The sequence below is a fragment of the Oryctolagus cuniculus genome, chromosome 4 (assembly GCF_051225735.1).
Source record: "Oryctolagus cuniculus isolate XC-2025 breed Fujian yellow rabbit chromosome 4, ASM5122573v1, whole genome shotgun sequence".
NCBI classification, from domain to species: domain Eukaryota; kingdom Metazoa; phylum Chordata; class Mammalia; order Lagomorpha; family Leporidae; genus Oryctolagus; species Oryctolagus cuniculus.
In genome coordinates, this window is record NC_142870.1 from 140479740 (window position 1) to 140485776 (window position 6037).

A 6037-nucleotide genomic window follows, 5' to 3' on the forward strand; every position below is an offset into this window, starting at 1 on the left:
AGCAGACAGCGCAGCAACGCCTAGTCAGCCACCCCCCAAATATCCATGGGATGAATTTAGATGACCTTGAGGCGATAACCCATGCGAGGTCTTCCCATCCACACCCAGTGAGGATCCCCACGTTTGTGGCAGTCCCTGGGTACCCCAGGCTCTCAGAGCAACTGCTAGACCCCACCCCACCCGCATGTTTGCCGTTAATGTCAGAGCGGATGTAGAATTCAGGCCCTGGATTCCAACACCCATAAATGACCTTACTATGCTAAAAAAGGCTTCTCAAGAGTCAGGCCCCAACTCTCCCTACTTTGAACAGGTGCTCACACAATAGGCAGTGAAACTTCAAACTCATTTTGACTGGGTTACACTGCTCAAAGCATGTTTGTCGAGACCAGAGTTCTTACAGTGGAAAGCCTCCTGTGAGGAAGAGGCTGAAACTGTGGCGAGGAATAATGCTGCCTATGGAATAGCAGTCACCTTTGATATGCTTACAAGCCGCGGCACCTGCATATTCTCATGAACAGCCTGTGTCAGAGTAGCTGCCTATTCTGATCAGGTCAGAGATTTGGCACTTAGAGCCTTAAAAAATACAAATTCTCCTTATTACAATCAGCTCTTTAGAAACCTAGTTCAAGGCCCAGGCAAATGGTTCCCCAATTTCCTTGCCAGAGTCTTGGAGGCAACAGAGAAAAGATTACCACTTGGCCCTGATCCAGACAATTTGGTCAAACATTTAGCTTGGGAAGGCGCTACCAAAGAGGCAAAAGCTGCAATCGCCCCAGTCTTATGAATAGCAGCCACAAAGGAGGCAAACCCTGCTGATACACCCATACAGGCCCTAACTGTGGCCATTACAAACTGAACACAAGGAAGCCTAATGATCCTCTGGTTTGTTGGAGATCTCAGGAAATGGGACACCTACGGCAAAACTGCCCAAAGACTGACAGACGGGGCAAGCCCAAAACACCATGTCCCAGGTAAAAAAAAAAAGGCTTTCATTGGGCAAAAGATTACAAGACCAAGCCTTTAAACTCCCAGCGGGGTGGCCCTCAGCCCAGCAAGTAAGAGGGAGTCCCACCACCATTAACTGGTGGGTGCCTATCATCCATCTGAGGCCAAAATTGACCCTATACTTAGATGACACTGTCTTTGTGGGTTTAATTGATACAGGGTCAGATGCCACTGTCTTAAAAGCTGGGGACCCAAGAGAAATGCAACATTGGAAGACAGCGCCTAGCCCTGACCGCCAAGGCGTTGGAGGATTAAAATCGGCTGATCAGGTCATCATGCCTGTAATGTGGCGAGGTGACAATGGAGATACCGGAACCATCTTTCCACTAATTGCTGAGGTTTCCATGACCTTACTGGGGAGAGATGTGCTCTCATACACGCAAGCGGTCCTTACTACGGATCACAAATCTCCACAAGCCAGCAGCTTTGATGGAGAGCCTACAAGTAAGATCCACCCCCAATTCTAGAGGTCACTGCTCACCTCATACAAAAGCCAGGCCCAATCCCCATTGAATGGGAAAAAGCAGGAAACATCTGGGTAGAGCAGTGGCCAATATTACAACCCAAACTTGCCATCCTTAGAGAACTGGTACAGGAACAATTGGAAAAGGGACACATAGAGCCCTCCACTAGCCCTCACAACACACCCATTTTTGTGATACCAAAGAAACAGGGAAAATATAGGCTACTACAGGATTTGAGAGCCATCAACAAAATAATAAAAAGATGGGAACATTCCAGGCTGGCACTCCCCATCCAGGGGCCATTCCTAATGGATACCACATAGTTACCATTGATATTAAAGATTGTGTCTTTTCCATTCCCATCGTGGAGGAGGATAAGGCCTACTTCGCCTTTACAGTGTGGGAGCCCAATTTCCAGCTCCCTGCAAAAAGATTTCAGTGGACAGTACTCCCACAAGGCATGAAAAACAGCCCTGCTATTTGCCAAAGATACATTTTGCATGTGACCAGCACACTTAAAAGATCAGTGTTTGGTCATGCATTATGTGGATCTTACTTGCTCACGAGAATGTGGCAACCCTGAAGGCCTGTCTAGGTGAGGCAGTAAGAAATTTACAATTCCTGGGTTTGTCTATTGCCACAGAAAAGGCACAACATTTTCCTTCCTTTCAATTCCTGGGTTCTCAAATCTTCTCCCATATATCTCCAAGGGGCCCAAACCTAAAAGTCAAGCATAAATACTCACTTATGAACTTCAGCAACTATGCAGCCAAACCAATTGGCTGAAGCCCTTCTGTCCTCCAGCCCCTGCAGAACTTAGACTGTTATTCAATTTACTAAGGGGAACAGCCTTCCTCAAATATCACATTGACACCAGCAGCCGAATGCACTATAGAAAAGATCAACACCCAGTTGTCAAATTTAAAAACCTTTAGATATGACCCTTGGGTGCCTCTATTTGCCATAACCGTATCTACCCTCAAGGCCCCCTTAGGAGTTTTTTGGCAACAAGATGGACCACTTTGGGCAGACATAGCCTGGAGCGAGTGCCATAAAATCATTAACAAAGTAGATGCCATCCTTATGATGGGACGTAAATTAAGATATTATGCCAATAAGATATTTAACACAGAGTCAGACATAGTGGTCCTACCCCTATCGCAATTAGAACTGTCCACATTGATGCAGAATAGCATGTTCTTTCAAACTTTATGATAAATTTCCCAGGACAGGTTGACAATCACCTGCCGGCAGACAGGCTACTCCAGACATTACAAACCTTAGAAACAGACTATACAAACATGCTTTCCCTGCTAATCAACCTGTGTGCGTTTACAGATGCCAACAAGTCACTGTCTGGAGTAGTGATCAAGTCCTCAACAGAAAAAGACAAGATCCATGAAGAACCCCATGGGGGATCAGTACAGTTGGGAGAAATAAGGCCAATAGTCAGGGTTCTACTCCTTAGCCAGGATGGGCTGCTAAATATATTTTCGGACAGCAAATACTCAGTTCAAGAAGCAAAGACGATCCCTTTTGCAGTCTTTAACCTGACCAATAAGCCAGTTGACCAGGTGTTCATGACACTTAAAGAGCTAACTGAGAATAGAAAACACCCATGGTATATCTCACACATAAAATCACATACTGGGTTACCTGGCTTTACTTCCCAAGGCAATGAAAAGGTTGATCGTCTTATTTCCTGCAACATGGCTTCTATTGGACACCTAGAACAGGCCCATATACTACCCTAAAATTTTCATATGTAAGCAAGCAACATTTTCCCAGAGCTAACAATGAGCCAATGCAAACACCTAGTGCGCTCTTACAAGAACTGCACCCTCCTCTCCCCATTAGGGCCACCGCAACAAGCAGGAGTGAACCCATGAGAACTTGCTCCCAATAAGCTCTGGCAAGAGGACATCACCCACATTAACTCCTTTGGTAAACTTCAGTTTGTCCATGTGGTGGTAGATACTTATTCAAAGGCTGTATTTGCAACAGCCCAATCTGGAGAAAAGGCTACTAATGTCAGTCAGCCATGCTGATCCTCAGTGTCTCCTGGACCATAGAGACAGGTAATGGGCCAGCGTATACATCACAGGAATTTAATTCCTTCCTGATGTCCTGGAACATACAATCTGTCACAGGTATCCCATACAACCCACACGGGCAGCCAATCATTGAAAGAATTCATAGGATGATTAAAGATCTCTTACAAAGAAAAACAATCATATGCCCCCAGACCCAAAGCTTGCTTTGACTGAGGTCCTTTTCACTATCAATTTTCTTACTTTTGATTCCCAAGGGGTCAATCCAGCTTATAAACACTGGGGATCCTTTCTATCCCAGACCCCATCCCCTATAGTTAGGTGGAAAGACCCCCTGACAGGAGAATGAAGGGACCACACCCTCTCCTAACCAAGGGCCGAGGATATGCTTGTGTCTTTCCAGAGAATGCGGGACAGCCCATTGGGTACCAGCCAGAAACATCAAGCCTGCAACTGACAGTCAACTAGAACCAGCTGAACAAGACTGAGAGTCTGCCTTGTTAGCAGACGCATCTGCCCTATCATCTTTCCCTGAGGAACTGCCCACAGCCACATCCACTACTGCTTTACACCCCTCTAGCTCTGGTCAGCCACTCGAATGGCCCACAACCTGCGTGTGGTCATGCTATTCCTGATTACCATTCTTTCTCATTCCTACCTCCATCTGAGCAAGCACTCCTGGGGTCTCCCATTTTGAGGGCTGGTTAGTCAACCATGGATAAGATCCCCTGGGGGACAAGCTAAAACAGGCATAGACATGTACAGAGACCACATGGAAACAGAGTCAACAATGGTATAGCCAAGGATCATGCCTCCTGTTGCTCAAAAATAAATGAAAAGGGGTAAATGTGGTGGAATGAGAAGGCCATGCCAAGATGGTGCTGGCAAGTGAGCGTCAGTTACTCAGGAAATGGCTTCAGAACCCACCTGGCAAGGGAGCCTGCCTGGCAACAGGCAGTGATTGGTTAGGGCATAAACCGCCCCTTACTGGATTGGCTGCTGCACCAACTGAAATGAATGAGTCTGTGGGCTGCTCGCTTCTGGCCCACTTTCACCCGACTCCTGGTATCTGAGTGGTGACTCCGCGCCTCTTGCCCTCACCGCACTTCTCTCAGAACGAATCCACAGCAACACCAGACAGTGAATCACAGTGTACACCAGTTCCTCCGGAAGGAACCTGAAACCGTGCATCGAGGAGCAAGCGAGAGGATGGCCCAGGAAAAGCACCACGGGCACACAGGAGTGTCCGCTGCACCAGCTCGAGACTGGTCGGGGGCCTGCCCTGCTGGCGGCCAGGGAGAGAACTGCCACCCCTCACGCGGGTTATGGGGTGGTCTTTTCAAAACACAAACGAGATCCAGGCAAGCTGTGCTAAAACCCCGCAGAGGCCTTCCCTGCTTTAGGATGACATCCCAACTCCTCACGGCAGGCCTGCCCTGTCCACGGCCCACCCCGCACCCCAGCCTTGCCTGCTCGGCTCCCCTCATGCTCCCTCCAAGTCTCTTCCAGTCCCAGGACCTTGAGACACACTGGTGCCAGGGCTGCCCACGTGGCCTGGTCCATTTCCTTCAGACCGCTCACTTCAACCTGCAGTTATCACATGCACCTGCCTGCTGGTTTACCATCCACTCTGCCCACCCCCCTTCACTGCTGCACCTCCAGGCTGCAGCCGGCAGCAAACATGTATCCAGTGAGTGAGTGAAGAGACTGTGCATAGAAAACACAAGCCAGGCTCAGACGGAAAAAGTGATCTGCGGCTCTGTTGATGGCTTTCCCTCAGCACTCAAGACATTCCAATACACTATACAACGGACATACTCAGGATTTACTGTCCATCTACTCGCCAGAAGTGAAGCCCTACAAGAGTAGCAATCTTGGATTTATTTTTTCCCATGGATGTATCTTGAGCACCTAGAACAGTATCCAGCACACAGCACATCCTCAAAATGTACTCGTTTTCAAAATGAACCACCTGGGACAGGTGTCTGGCCCAGCAATTAAGATGCCACCTGGCACACCTGTATCCCACATGGAGTACTTGTGTTCGAAGCCTGGGCCCTGCCTCCAATTCCAGCTTCCTGCTACAGCACACCGTGGGAGGCAGCAGGTGATGGCCCATGTGCTAGGGTCCCTGCCACCCACATGGGAGATCTAGACTGAGTTTTTGGCTTCTGGCTTTGGCCTTACCCAGACCTGGCCGTCGGGAGCAGGTATATGGTAAGTCAATCAGGATGGGACCCTTTGGTAGGCAACCATCTCTCTGTGCTTCTCAAATAAATAAAATGTTTCAAATGAACAACCTATACTATAATTAGATATGTTTGCAAATCAGCAATACATGAACCACTCACCATAAATACTGCCCGTTACCATTCTCAGCTGTCTGAGCCTCCCAAACCATTCTGAATAAAGTCACTTTTGTCTGATACATTTCAGGTTGTGAGGCACTCTGCATCTTATCTCACTGAAATCCTCCCTTCTGCTCCTCCCATCCCCCCCCCAAAAAAAACAAAAACA

General features: G+C 48.0%; 2 long non-coding RNA genes across 12 annotated transcripts in view; one reads left to right on the forward strand and one right to left on the reverse strand.

Moving 5' to 3' along the window:
• Nucleotides 1-6037, forward strand: part of LOC149127135 (uncharacterized) — a 563175-nt gene that overhangs the window by 307657 nt on the left and 249481 nt on the right. The window lies entirely within an intron of this gene.
• The window catches only part of LOC103350404 (zinc finger and BTB domain-containing protein 38), a 129543-nt gene that overhangs the window by 63153 nt on the left and 60353 nt on the right, over nt 1-6037 (reverse strand). The window lies entirely within an intron of this gene.